Consider the following 15,452-nt stretch of genomic DNA (forward strand, 5'->3'; position numbering starts at 1 on the left):
CTCCAAATAACCCTCTCTTCACAAAACTTACCCCGAAAGCACCAGGAACCTGGTTGGGGACTGACCTACAGTTGAACCTAGGTCAAACCGCCCAGTCGTTACTGAGTCAAACTGCAGAAACTCTGGGTCAGAGTTAAGGCCAAAGCACAGAAGCACAATAAAGGAGCGTTGCTCCCTCACAGAGAAGCCAGGAGCTTTAGAAGCAGCCCTTGGAAAAGCAGCCACGCCTCTCACGACGCTAAACGCTGCGCGCTGCGGAGCATCCCCAGCAGCCGGGAACGCAGGGTACGCAGCCGGTGGCGCGCACGCCCGCCCAGAGGCCGCACGGGAGGCCGGCGGGCGTGCGCGCCCCCGCAGCGGGGGGCGGGGCGGGGCGGGGCTCTGAGCCGGACCGGGGCGGGGCCGCAGGAGCTGTAGGTGTTGCAGCTGGGTCGCGACAGGTGCGCGAGGCAGAGCTCCTGGGACCTGTGGCAGGGCTGGTAGCAGCACGGAGGAAAGACCGATTTTAGCCAGGTAAGCGCTTTCTCACTCCACATCCTCTATAACCGGGGAGTGCGCGAGACCCCGGCTTCCCTCCACAGTCTCTTTCTCCAGCGACTTCTGGGGCAGGGGGAGCACAAGGAGCGTGAACCGCCCCCTCTTCCCCCGGAGAGAAAGAGTGGAGGAACCACTGATCATCTGCTCTTTCCTCACTTCTGGGTACTGCGCTGGGCTTGGGAGTAATTATGTAGGGCCGAACCTTTGCTGCTTGAGAGCGGGAGCTGATGGGACCACCTCTTCCATCGGAAACACTCCTTTCTAACTATATACATTTTTGGTGTAGTGGAGGAAGGCGACATAAAATTCAAAACAGTCTCCTAGGGAAGTATTTTGATATTCAGCTGCTCTTTTCCCATCTTCATTTAAAGCCATTCCCTCCCTCTTCGATTTCCCCCCTTCCAATCTGCCAACTGAACTCTAAGACACTTACAGCTCTTTGAGGCATGTTGAGAATATAGCTGTCCTTGCAGCTGGGTGTGTCATCCTCGAATCACTATCGTGTATATATCACTGGCACCTGTCACCAACATACGTAGGTGTTAATATAAGGTAACTGTACACCCGTGGCTGCACCTACTAAGGTTGAAGTGTAGGTGCTAGGAGCCAACCATCTGGCGTCCTTCCTTGCCTTCTTACTGGTGCTTACAACAACGAGTTTAGCTGATCCTGGTAAGAGATATTTGAACTACTATTGTCTTTCACCTAATTCCAGCTTTCAAAAGTCTGCCTAATCCAGATGGTTCTACTGACTTGGCCTGTCGAGTTAGTCCAAAGTACTTAGAGAGTTATCAGCCTTAACACAATACCTCTTTAGGGGAGAGGTCTTTTGCATTAAATATTCTTTCTTTTGCTGTTGATTTAAGTGATTAAACAGAATACTTTTTATCCACATGGTTACTAATACTATTCACAAATGTTAAATATTTTAGGAACCATAAAATAACACTTTCTTCTGAGGTCTGATGGAGACACAAAAGAAGATGACCCTCAACAAGCATTTTCTAAGTTTCTGTGGAGTTATAGCCTGGATGAAGGATGATTCTGTCTTAGGTAGACCTTCGAAACGTTATCGAATTAGCAGGAAAGAAGGTTAAAAAAAAGTTTTGCATGCACATATATTTTCTTGTTTTGAATTGACAGAACAGTACATAACATGGTATTAGGTAATTACTTTAGGAACATATTTCATTTTTTTGGACAAAGCATTTATTGAGTACCTTTTGTTTTGTCAGTCCTATTATGGATTGAAAGTTCTGAACATCCCTACTCTAAAAAAGCTTATTTAAAATCAAATGGGTTAGGGGCACCTGGGTGGCTCAGTGGGTAAAGCCTCTGCTTTTTGGCTCGGGTCAGGATCCCAGGATCTGGGATCGAGCCCCGCATGGGGCTCTTTGCTCGGCAGGGAGCCTGCTTCCTCCTCTCTCTCTCTCTCTCTCTCTCTGCCTGCCTCTCTGTCTGCTTGTCATCTCTGTCTGTCAAATAAACAAATAAAATCTTAAAAACAAAACAAATAAAATAAAATAAAATAAAATGGGTTAGATAGAATCAGCAGCTACAACTTACAAGTTTGGTGAGATCAGTGCTGTACTAGACATCAGCCCAGAGTGCTGTAGAAGCATAGGAAATACAGTTTTAAAAAATGTCCCTCTTTGGGGTTCCTGGTTGGCTCAGTTGGTTGAGCCCCCAACTCTTGATCTCTGCCGTGGTCTTGCTCTCGGGGTCGGGTTTGGGCCCCACCCTGGGCTCGGTACTGCGCATAGAGCCTACTTAAAAAAAAAAAAAAAAGAGGAACTTTTCTTCTACTTTTCCTTAATAGTAAAACAAAATAAACAACAATAACAAAAAACTTTGAGTAATAGTGAATTATTTTCTTCATATATTTGTATTGCTTATACTTCTTACGGGGTGTTTTGCCAATGGTATGTATGGCCTTTTGAAGGTGGGATAAGGACCTGTCCCTAATTCTGTGTCAGTTCAGTAAATAGTTGGTGGAGCTGTTTTTCACTGTTCTGTATTGGGCCTCCAAGTTGTTATCATGTAGTTCCTGAATTGTAGAGCTTCTGAGAATAGAATAGTGTATTGGCAACATTAGGAAAACAGTGCCATTTTATAAAATTGCTTCATTGTGCAACTTTGTTTAACTTGGTACATTCAAGTTTTGTTCCAGATTCTGGTTAAAGGTGGACTAACTTTAAATCTTCTAATAATTCTAAGAAGAGAGAGCTTTAGAAGTGAAAACAGTTCTTTAACAGCCCATCTTGATGGCAGAGGATACTTTTTCTTGCTAAGGTGCCTTCAAAATGTCTCTTTCTTTTTTTCGAAGAGGGAACAGGATGGGTAAATGAGTGAAGGAGGAAGGGGTCAGAAGTGTTTAAAAGATTCTTTGCAATTTTGATGATCTGAAGTCTATGGTAGTCTAAAGCACTCTTCATGTAACTGCAGGTTTTTATTAATTGCCTACTGTGTGCCAGTGATCCAGTATATAGAGGATGAACATGACACAGTCCCTTCTATGTGATGATGGTTTTCATTTTTCTTATTTGTTTGCTTGTTTGTTTATGCATAGGCTCCATGCCCAGCATGGAGCCCAGTGCCGGGCTCAAATTCACAACCCTGAGATCAAGACCTGAGCTGAGACCAAGAGTCGGACTCTCAACTGACTAAGCCACTTAGATGCCCCTGTTTTTCATTGTTTAAATGGAGATTCTGAGTTAATAAAACAGATGGTGGTCATCTGATTTGGTGATGTGAGCCATGGTACTTGATGAACACATTTCTTTGACATTACTTACCTCTTTTCTTTCTGTTTGCATCTTGGGAAAGGGGTCTCCACTGGAAATTTTTGGAAAGGCAGTCAGTATTTGCATGTATTTGGGTATCTACAATGATTATGTTGTTTCCTTAAATGTTTTCAAGTACAATTTTAGTGATTGTTCTTAGGGTTTCAAATTTGTGACTTTCCTCTGATACTTTTCAACAATCAACTATAATTAACCTAGGGCTTCTGTACCAGAAAGGTTTATCAAAGACATATACACTCAGACACAAAAAAAGGTTGAGAGTATAGGAGATCATTAGACATCTTTGCCAAAAAAGGCCACAAATTGGGAGAATTTGTCCCTGTTTATGTTGACAATGAAACTAGTTTTCAGGAGTTCTTAATTCTGTACTCTCAGAAATAGTGAGTTTTATTTAGATTGGAATTGTACTCTTTCTGCAGACAGGCAAATTTGTGACGTGTCAGGAATTTCCGTAAGAAAAGATTTATTTTTTCTTAAGGTTACTATGGTCTTTCACTGTGTTTTGTGATAGGAAGTTAAAGTACTTTACTTTGGATTGTGTACAGTAATCTTCAGGTGATGTTAAATTACTTAACACAGACTCTCAAGGTTCTTTAGTAACAAATGAATGGTTGTAAATCGAGTAGTTTCTTACTTAATGATTGTGGAATTGAGATTCTATGGTAAATGGTACTCTTGGTAGGAACATACTGCTATGTTTATTGTGTGGCTGGATGCAAAGTCCCTGAGGCTCAAATTATTGTGCAAAAGCAGATCTCTTTTTATTAAAAGGACAAGATTTGACCCAAAAGCAATCCATTATTTAGCATGTCAAATTATTTCTTTATACTTGGAAATGTTTCTAGAGACTTCACATGTGCAGTCCTGAGAAGTTACCAAGATACTATGGTATGTTACATTCATTTTATTTTCTTTTTAAAAATGTCTTCATAATGCTACAATGAAACTAAGAACTTACATCTTTAAGAGGAAAAAAAAGCAAACTTTTTGTGTTCTTTTAAAAGACTTGATTTTTAAGTAATCTCTCCACTGAACCTGGGGCTCAAATTCATGACCCTGAGATCAAGCTTTGCATGCCCTACCAACTGATCCAGCCAGAAGCCCCCCACCCTTTTAGAAAGATTGACCTTTTATACTTCTGATGACAAGTGTGGAGCTATTTTTTTCTCTTATTTATCCTATAACAGAGCTTACTATATGAAAAACTTTACAATCCCTCAAACATGGTTTTTCATGCCAGTTTTTGATTCATTACCGATAGATTAGTAATCCTGATATACTTTTAACTTGGTTTTAGATTTCCACAATCTTTTTTCCCCCCATAAACTGAAATTTAAGCAAATGGCCCAGGACTTCTTTTCCTCATAGTCAGTTTCACTGAATAGATAAATTTCAGATTTGGCTTCCACCTCCAGCACTAGAGGAAACCTGTCTACTCTTGCATCGTACCCAGTGATTTCCCTGTAAGGATCCTGTCACTGTCCTCCTTCTAACCACTTGGCAACATTTGACAAAGTGAGAAACTGTTTTGGTTCTTTCTTTTATTTGACTTTCTCAGCATGACTTCACCTGGTTGTCCATCTTCTAATCTAACACTCCCCCCCACCATGTCCCTTCACTAACTCATACTCTTTTTGACCCCAAGTGTTGGTGTGTGCCATGGTCCAGCATCCTGCTCTTATTATACTCTTTCCCTGTGCAGTCTGATCTATTTCCATGGCTTCAACTAACATCTCCATGTGACTGATTTGCAGATTATTTTTTAACCTCTTTTGTCATTATATAGATAATTCTTGTTTTATTTTCACATATACAAACATGTATACCCATTTAGAGGAGAAGAATTACATATGCTTATTATGAAAAGCTTGAGGAAAAATAAATTAAAAAGAAGACAAAATATTCCACAATCTGTTCCAGAGAGAACTATTTGGCATATTTTCTTTCAGTTTTTTCCCCCACTTTGATACAGACACACACACACACACACACACACACACACACGGTAATTGGACTCATCCTATTACAGTAGATACAGTTTTGTATTTGCTTTTTTACTCTATGTCATAATTTTCCATGGTATCAAAATTATTTGCAAACAATTATAATGGATGTTCAATATCCTATTGTATTGATATTGCATAATTTATCTGTGTAGTTGGGTATTTCGATTGTTACAACATTATTAACAAGTGAAAAAATTGAGAATAAATTAATGCATAAATCTTTGTACAAATCACTCACTATTTCCTTAGGTTAGATTCCCAGAAATTGAATTACTGGGTCATAGGGAATAAAAATTAAAAAACACTAAACCTGCTGTCAAATTGCTTTTCTTAAGGATTAGACTAATTAAATTAACATTCTCACCTGCAGTGATTGTGAGTGTCCATCTGAGGTCATCCTTCATAATACTGGATCTTATGTTTTTATCTTTAGTAATTTGTTAAGCAAAAGTGATTTAATTTGTGTTTTATTACTAGTGAGAGCAAACATTTTTCATATGTTCATTTCCATTTCAGTTTCCTCTGTGCATTGTCTTTTGGTTAATCCATTCCCATTTTGGGGTCTTAACATTTTAATTATGTTGCTTTTTGTTTGGGGTTCTTTCATTTATTTGGGGCTTTTGGGGAGGGAGTACAGATTTTTATTAGGCCAAACTGAATGAGTGGAGTGATGAGGTGGAAACTGTACACAAGTTGAAATTGTAGCATCTTATTTTATTTCTTTTTTAAGATTTTATTTATTTTTTTGAGAGAGAATGAGAGAGAGAGAGAGAGAGTGCATGCGAAGGGTAAGGTCAGAGGGAGAAGCAGACTCCTTGCTGAGCAGGGAGCCCAATACCAGACTTGATTCCAGGACTCCAGGATCACGACCTGAGCCGAAGGCAGTTGCTTAACCAACTGAGCCACCCAATCACCTGAAATTATAGAATTTTAAATGCCCATTGGTGTGAGAACCCAGAGCTTGTGATTGCTGGAGCAGCACTGCCAAGTAGAAAGGGTATTGACCTGAAAGCCAGGATTCCCAACTTGGTACTGGGAAGCAACCACTTAGGTGATCTTGGGCAAGTCATTCATCCTCTCTGAGCCTTTTCTGTAAAATGGGAGGGTTGGGTCATTGATCCCAAAGTCCATACAACCTCTGCGCTGAAAGGATGCTTTCAAGCCACCACCCTCTAGTTGTTATGAAATTATTTTTTGTTCTATCCCTAACCCTTCACCAAATTTAGAAATATAGAGCCCAAGGAAAAAGACTAGTCACTTAAATCACTGCAGTAAAGGCAATTTTCATAGGGATAGCAAGGCTTAATGGAATCTAGAGGCACTTTAATATGTTTGTGCCCTCAGAACAGTAGAACTTGCAAAGACTGGCATTTTTGAAGCACTCCCATAGATTGACACTTGGCAGTCTAGTTACATAAATCATAAAAGCCCTGATGATCTATGCCACAAAGCCCCATCATCTCTAATGGATGTAAAGCAAATCTTATTTTATGACAAGAGGTTTAAATTGCCAAGCCAAGTTACTTAACAACTTCCACTGTTTCATATAGAAGCTATACTTAGGGGTCGCCTGGGTGGCTCAGTGGTTTAAAGCCTCTGCCTTCGGCTCAGGTCATGATCCCGGGGTCCTGGGATCGAGCCCCACATCGGGCTCTCTGCTCCATGGGGAGCCTGCTTCCCCCTCTCTCTCTGCCTGCCTCTCTGCCTGCTTGTGATCTCTGTCTGTCGAATAGATAAATAAAAACTTAAAAAAAAAAAAGAAAGAAGCTATACTTAGTAGGCTTTTTTCTTTGTCATCTGCATAAGCTCTTCATTTTTTAAAAATATTTTATTTATTTATTTGAGAGAGTGTGAGAGGGTGAAACAGAGAGCATGAGCAGGAAGGGGGGGGGCAGAAGGAGAGGGAGGAGCAGACTCCCCACGGGGCAGGAACCCAACAAGGGGCTCTATCCCAGGACCCCAAGATCATGACCTGAGCTGAAGGCAGACACTTAACCAACTGAGCCACCCAGGTGCCCAGCTCTTCATTTTAAGAATGTTAATTCTTTGCCCTGTGGTCAAATGTTTAACTAGTTATTTGTCTTTTAATTTTATATATGGCATATTATTACTTATCTATAGATCTTTTTCTCTGGGAGTTCTTTGGTTGCCTTTACCTTGTGAGGTCTTTTGCCATCTGAAGCTGAGTTAAGTATTCACTTTGATGGCCTTCTAATTTTTTAAAAAAATATTTTGTTTATTTATTTGACAGAGAGAGATCACAAGTAGGCAGAGAAGCAGGCAGAGAGAGAGGGGGAAGCAGGCTCCCCGTTGAGCAGAGAGCCCGACGTGGGGCTTAATCCCAGGACCCTGAGATCAAAACCTGAGCTGAAGGCAGAGGCCCAAACCACTGAGCCACCCAGGCATCCCTGCCTTCTAATTTTTATTTTTATTTTTTATAACTAATTTTTTAATTTGTCTTGAATTTACTTAGGAGTATCAAAGCCGTATGTTTAGTTCCTTTGCATATCTTCTGAGCTCCACATCCGAATTTCCAACTACCTGGCAGACCATGTAGATATTTCCTGTGTACTAGGCACTTGTGTCCATGTCGTTTCCCTAAGGAGAAAGCTTGAAGTTGTCTTGAACGCTTCGGTCTTTTTCTTTCTTTTTTTTTTTTTTTAAAGATTTTAGTTATTTATTTGAGAGAGAGAGTGTGTGTGTGCACAAGCGGGAAAGTGGGGGGAATGGCAGAGGGAGAGAGAGAAGCAGACTCCCCACTGAGCAGGGAGCCCAGGGTGGGACTCCATCCCAGGACCCTGAGACCATGACCTCACCTGAAGGCAGACACTTAACTGACTGAGCCACCCAGACTTCCCAGTCCTCCTCTTTTCCCACATTTGGGAGATGTTGCCATGTTTGGTTGATTCTACCCCAACAGTGATAGTGGCTCTTTGTTGTTGTTCTAATGCATATCCCCCTTTTTTGCTAAAGTCCTTAGAATTGGCTACAGTTTTCCCCTTTTAGTACAAAGTTGTCACACACACACACACACACACACACACACACACACGCAGAATACTGGTTTTCAAAGTATGGTTCCCTTGATATCCTGTTTAGAATCACCTGTAGTATTAGTGTAAAAGGTTGATTTCCAGGTCCCAACAGACTTATAAATCACTGCATTTGGAGGAATGGGGCCTGGGAATCTGCAGTTTTAACAAAGTACCACAGAAGATTCATTTACACACTTAAGGGGAAGCAAAGCCCAAGTAAATTAAATCTAAATTCCTCTGGATGCCCTTCAAGACCCCCACTCCCACACCCTGACAGCCTATTTTTCCAGGCTTATCTCCCACATCACCACCCACCCACCTGGCATTGTAGCCACACAGTGATTCATGGTTTCCTGGACCCACCCGTCCCTTCCTGCCTCTGTGCCTTTGCTCATGCAGTTCCCACAGCCTCAGGCTCCTCTCTCCTCCCACTCCTGCTTAAATCCTTTTCCTTAGGAGCTCAAATAAAATGCTCCTTTTAAAAATAAAGCCTTTTCTAATTTCTTCTATTTAATCAGTGGCTCCCTACCCAGTCTTCACTTAGCACTTTATTTTTACTTCATTTTTTTAACCTCAGTACTGTCATTATTTATGAATTATTGCTTCCTTGAAAGATTATAAGTCTTCTGAGTTTGAGAACTCTGCTGTTCCTTTTTATTGAGTTGTCATTATACATATAATAGGCAATTAAATATCATAAAGAATATGAAATATATCTCTTCTTGTGAGCACTATTACATAAAAAATGTTTGGCTTTCCCTCACACTTAGAATAAAATTAAGATCTTTTACCACTGCTTATAAATCTTTATTAAATCTGGCTGCTACTCAGCTTTGTCATCATTTCATACTTTTTATTCACTCCCAGCCATATTATTCCTACCTCAGGGCCTTTGCATTTGCTATTTCTTCCATCTTGAAAACTCCCACATCTCTTCTCTTCCCCTGGCTGGCTGCCTATGTCCTCCCCATCATTCAGGTTTCAGCTCAAATGTCATTCTCCCAAAGAGGCCTTCCCCAGCTGGCTATCTAAAGCATCTGGCCCTTTTCCTACCACCACTCCAGTTACTCTCTTTGTATTTCCTTCACTGCACTAGTCACCATATTTAATTGTCCTGTTTCCCCAGTAGAATGGAAGCTTCATGAGAGCAGAGGCCTTGTCTGTCACTTTTAACGCTGTACCTTTAGCAGGTAGAGCACTGCTTGACACATGCTAAGTCCTCAATAAGCATTTGTTGAATGCATGAATAAACCTTTGAAGATAGACTTCTTATTTTAACAAGTCTTGTTTTGGTTTGCAATCCAAAGTTTTGTTGTTGTTTAATAGACAACAGCTGAGTAGTTCCATCTGGGGTCAAAACAGGTAGCAGCTTCAGAGGATTTCTGAAGGGAACAGGACAAATGGAGGCTGGGATCGCCAGGATTCAGTTCTGAGGGCAGGTTTTCCAAGGTGTTCCCAGGATCCAGGCCACTATTTCACTCCCACTGTCAGAATCTATTTCCAGGGTTGTTACTGCTGCCCAGTACTAGTCCTTTAGCTCTCACTGCATTTTTTTTTTAAGATTTTATTTATTTATTTGAGAGACAGAGAGTGAGAGAGAACATGAGAGGGGAGAAGGTCAGAGGGAGAAGCAGACTCCCCATGGAGCTGGGAGACCAATGTGGGACTCGATCCTGGGACTCGGGGATCAAGACCTAAGCTGAAGGAAGTTGCTTAACCAACTGAGCCACCCAGGTGCCTTCTCACTGCATTTTTTAAAGCAAGCAAAACTGGAATCCAACTGACAAAACAACTTACGGCAAAACTAGAATCCAACTAACTAGAATTTTTAAGCAACCAAAAGTTTTCTTAAGCTTTTCTTTTCTAGAAGAAAAATAAGAAAACTACCTAGAATCCTCAAGGAAAAATGAAATTATGTTCAGTATTCTTACTACATACCTATTGATTTGAAAGATTTTTAGCAACAGCTTCAGACAAGGGGTTTCTTGGTAATGTCTGGTTAAATCAGATAATTGAAATCATCTGTTCTAGTTTCTTCTAATTTCTCTTCATTGGGTAAACTTCTCTTTTTTAAACAAATATTTTATTTATTTATTTGAGGGAGAGAGAGAGCACAAGCTGTTGGGGAGGGATCAGAGAGAAAGGGAAAAGCAGATCCCCTGCTGAGCACAGAGCCTAATTCAGGGCTCAATCCCAGGACCCTGAGAACATGACCTGAACTGAAGGTAGACGTTTAACTGACTGAGCCACCCAGGCACCCCGGATAGACTTATTCTTTAATTCTGTTTTTTTTTTTCTTGAAACTGACTTGAAATTTTATCAAAAATTACAATAGTTTTTATAGCAACTTATAGTTTTCAAAGTACTTTAGTTTTATTCTCTCATTTAATCTTCACAACCATCCCAGGGCACCTGGGTGGCTCAGTCAGTGAAGTGTCCAACTCTTGATTTCGGCTCAGGTCATGATCTCAATGTTGTGAGACTGAGTCCCGCATCAGTAAGCCCTGCACGGGGGTATAGAGTCTACTTGAGATTCTCTCTCTCCCTCTCTAAATAAAACAAAACAACAAAAAACTGGTAATCCTCACAACCATCCCTTGTAAATATGTTTCTGAGTTGAAGAAACTGAGACCCAAAGAAGTTGATTGACTTCCCCCATGCCAACTAAAAGACCACTACTCAATAAATGCCTTTCAAAAACTTTAAAACAGCATCATCATTTGATATAATTTTTAGAAGGTAAACATTAAAGTGTAGTTAAAACACTAACATTAGGGTGCTTGGGTGGCTCAGTCGTTAGGCATCTGCCTTCAGCTTGGGTCCTGATCCCAGGGTCCTGGGATGGAGCCTGGCATCAGGCTCCCTGCTTGCAGGAATCCTGCTTCTCCCTCTCCCACTCCCCCTGCTTTTGTTCCCTCTCTCGCTGTGTCTTTCTCTGTCAAATAAATAAATAAAATCTTAAAAAAAAAAAAACCCACTAATATTAAGATGTTTGTGACCAGTCTCTAAGACATAAGCTGCATAGCATTGATTGAGATAAGTAGCAAAATTTTATCACTTCTGTGGCTCCGTGGTCCGTCTTTGTTTAATCAGCTTCAGCTATGCTCGTACTTGATGAAAGCATTGTTCTGGGTTAGCTTCTCAGGTTTGTACAGAAAGAAGAGATAGAGAACTTGCCTAGAGAAGAGTCACTTTTCAGTAAACTCGTTTTAATTCTCCTTCTGCTTGAAGGGATTGGTTAAATTGATCTGAACTGGCTTTTCAGATTAAGCAAGTCCTGAAAAAAAAAACACATCATCTAAAATTTCAGCTAAGAAGAATGGAAGCCAGGCCCTTCCTGGAAATGGCCAGGCTTGAAACTAAGAAGCCCTGTAATTAATGGAGAAAACTCGATTAATTATTAAGCATAAAGGACTTGTATAAGGGGGTTATATCCTTAACCGGAAGCAGCCTTCTTAAAATAAGTGTACATATTTCTTCTGGTTTGACATTGTAAAGAAGACTCTTTAATTAGCTACTCTGTGTTAATTAAGCATGTAATTGACAAGACTTGTGAGCATGTGGTTTATAGACATTCAGTTTTGTAAGTGGGCCTTTGTTGAGATATGTGGCAACTGAGAACTAACATAAAACTGTTTTTTATTCATATGACAGATTTTTATTGAGCTTCTACACTGTACCAGGCACTGATACATGACTCATCTGATTTTAAAAGCATGGAATGGTGCAAAGGTTGAAGGAGAAACAGGCTATTCAGAGTAAAACTATGCTTTCTGTAACAGTCTTAGTTGATTATAAATTTCCACATTCTTTTTCAAGTTAACTATGCCTTTCTCTTCTCTTCACTTTAAATATGAAGTTACTGATATAATTATCTGTTTTTCTACTTACTGAGAGATTTTTCTTACTATGTGTGAATAATTCTGAAAAACAAACAAACAAAAAAACTCAATCCACTGGATTATGTTCGCCCTTACAATAAGTTAATTACCAACTGGGGAGGGGGAAGAGGAAGAAGAACCAAGCAGATAAATAACAAATTAGATTTGAGAGGTAGAATCAAACTTGGAGTATATTGGGTGATTTTTAATTTAAAGAAGAAAAAAAAGATTAGGAAGGTTCTTGTGACCTAAAAATTTTAGAGCAAAGTCAGTTTTTAAAGACTGTAATTGGAGGTTACTCTTTTACCTGTCCAAATAAGATACATGAAGACTACCACAATTATGTAAAAAGCTAATTTGGGTTTCAAAAGTACAAGAAGATAAGATATTCAAACTGCTGAATAAAGTAATAAAGTAATGGAAGCCATGTAGGATAGTTATATATCATTTTCTATTTAGAGTTTTCACAGAGGTATTGAGAATACCTATAATTTGGTCCTTACACAGTGAGAGGGAGAGATTTTGAGAGAGATTCAGACTTTTAGGTACAGAGAAATGGTGTCAAGGTTTTAAGCAGATCTGGTGCTCCTGGTAGTCATTGACACTTTCTCAGAGATGACAGTAGAGATCTTCTTTTCTTATTGCTAATTAAACAAAAATAAGTTGCCTGAAATATAGTGTACAGTAGAATGGAATTTCTGGCTTATTCTCTGTGCTAGAGGTCATTTTATTTTCATCCCATTCTCCTAAAAAAATTAATAAGTTAAATTTATTTGACCTTTATGGGCCTCAGTTTCTTCATCTATAAAGTGGGACAATAATATTTCGAGTGTGCTACTCTAAGGATTAAGAAACTTATTTTTTTTTAAGATTTTATTTATTTATTTGACAGACAGAGATCACATGTAGGCAGTGGGGGTGGGGAGCAGGCTCCCTCTGACCCTGAAATCATGACCTGAGCAGAAGGCAGAGGCTTAACCCACTGAGCCACCCAGGCACCCTAGGATTAAGAAACCTATATATGCAAAAACAATTAATGCACAAAAATGCACAAAAATATAATGCAAAAACAATATGCACCTGACACATGATAAGTGTTCAGTAAGTGTTCTCTATTTTTTTTTAAGATTTTTCTGTTTTTTTACTTTGTCAGAGAGAGAGAGAAAGCATAAGCAGAGGGAGTGGCAGGCAGAGGGAGAAGAATGCTCCCTGCTCAGCAAGGAGCCTGATGTGGGGGGCACCTGGGTGGCTCAGTGGGTTAAAGCCTCTGCCTTCAGCTCGGGTCATGATCTCAGGGTTCTGGGCTCGAGCCCGCCATCGGGCTCTCTGCTCGGTGGGGAGCCTGCTTCTCCCTCTCTGCCTACTTGTAATCTCTGTCTATCAAATAAATAAATAAATAAATCTTAAAAAAAAAAAAAAAAAAAAAAAAGGAGCCTGACGTGGGACTCGATCACAGGACTCTGGGATCATGACCTGAACTGAAGGCAACCAGCTGTCCCAGTATTCGATGTTTTTATTAGCGCTACCACTTTCACTTTATTAAGCATTTATTTTAGCACTGAGCTAAAGGAATATTTGAGAGATGATGGGACTAAGGCTTAGAGTAATTTTCCTAGTGTTACCCAATAAGTTAGCGGTAGACTGAAGATGTTGACTTGAGCAGAAAAGAACCAGGGGCAGAATGGGTTTGATGTGGAACAGCCTGGGGCATTTGAACTAGCCCGTCTAGTTTCAAGACACTTAGGATGAGCCTGGCCCAGACCACCCGCAAATACCAGGAACATGTGTTTTTGCAGTAAGTCATTAGACATTGACATCTGTCATACTACCTAACTAGTTGTGTGATCTTGAGCAAGTTATTTAACCTTTCTGGGCCTCAGTTTCTTTCTCTGTAAGATGAGAATAATAGTCTTTTCATGGTATCATAAAGACTAGGAGAATAAAGTCAAATGGAATGACTTACCTTGCATATGACCAGTGCCAAATAACCAATTCCCAGGCTTATGCTAAGGTGGCCCAGATTTTTTACCTGATTTTGACACAGTCCATCTAGACAGTGGGGTATTAGAGCCAGTGTCTGCCTCCTTGCTGAAGCCCAATAACTCTGGGATTAAACCAAATCTAAATTCCCAATGCTATTTTTACATTGAAATCATAGGGAACTGTTTTAAGAAAAATTAGAAGTGTTTGGACTCCCCATGAGAGATTGGGATTCCAAAGATGATCAGATATTCATAGCACCCTCCCCAACCCCTCCATCACCACCCCCTCCAACCACCCCCTCAGCCCCCCACAACTGAGAAGCATTAGATTGGCTAGTTGAGGGTAGCAGCTGAAATACAACCCCAAACAGTGATCTTAATGCTTGGATTATTGGTGTCAGTCGGGCTTCTTGAAGGACTGTGCACTGGTGACCCAACAAGGGGTGGGTGCCCTAAAAAGGGAACTCTACAGAAACCATCTCATCTGTAAAGTCAAGCAACGTTTCTGTTGGGAAAGAATGTTAATGAGATCTGGATAGGAATCAGACACCAGGAAAGGAGAGCTGCTGTGAGAGGCAATATGAATTGTCCAAGGAGTTACACATGATATTAAGAAAGTCCTTGTGGAACTTTAAAAAGTAATTAAGTTGTAGAGATAATAAACAATTTATAAACAATGTTTAAGAAGTGAATGTAGTTTCAAAAAATAAAATATTCAGGGGCCAGCACACATTTGAAAATATGTTCAACATCCCCCACGATTAAAGGGATGAAAACTAAAACAATAATGTACCATTTTTCACACATCTGGCAGATTGGAAAAAAATAAAAAGGATTAAGCATGCTCAGTATTCACAAGAATGTGGAAAATAGTCTTTTTCATGTAGCTAGTGGTTCAAATATAAATTGATGCAACTTTTTTGGAGGAAAATTTGGGAATGTACATTAAAATTTTTTTACTGCATAGGCCTTTTAAACTAGAAATGCTGCTCCCAGGAATTTACACCATAGATGCACACACCTCCAAGTAGACAATAGTAGAAATGTTCACTGCAGTCTTGTTCTTAATTATGAAGAACCTCCAGCAACCTGTGTATTCATTAACAGGGACCAGGTTACATAAGTTATAGAAGATTACAGAGTGAGATAGTATTTGGTACTGAAAGGCTGAGGTAGATAGATCTATATGTCCTCCTCCATCTATGTG

General features: G+C 40.1%; 1 protein-coding gene across 1 annotated transcript in view; it reads left to right on the top strand.

The window, feature by feature from the left end:
• Nucleotides 1-388: 388 nt before the first annotated feature.
• Nucleotides 389-15,452, top strand: part of LIMA1 (LIM domain and actin binding 1) — an 89,783-nt gene continuing 74,719 nt past the window's right edge. The window contains exon 1 of the mRNA XM_032876820.1: nt 389-513. The gene's annotated coding sequence lies outside the window, so the exon portion shown is untranslated. The remainder of the gene's footprint in view (nt 514-15,452) is intronic.

This window comes from Lontra canadensis, unplaced genomic scaffold (genome assembly GCF_010015895.1).
Source record: "Lontra canadensis isolate GAN:19392208 unplaced genomic scaffold, GSC_riverotter_1.0 scaffold59, whole genome shotgun sequence".
NCBI classification, from domain to species: Eukaryota; Metazoa; Chordata; class Mammalia; order Carnivora; family Mustelidae; genus Lontra; species Lontra canadensis.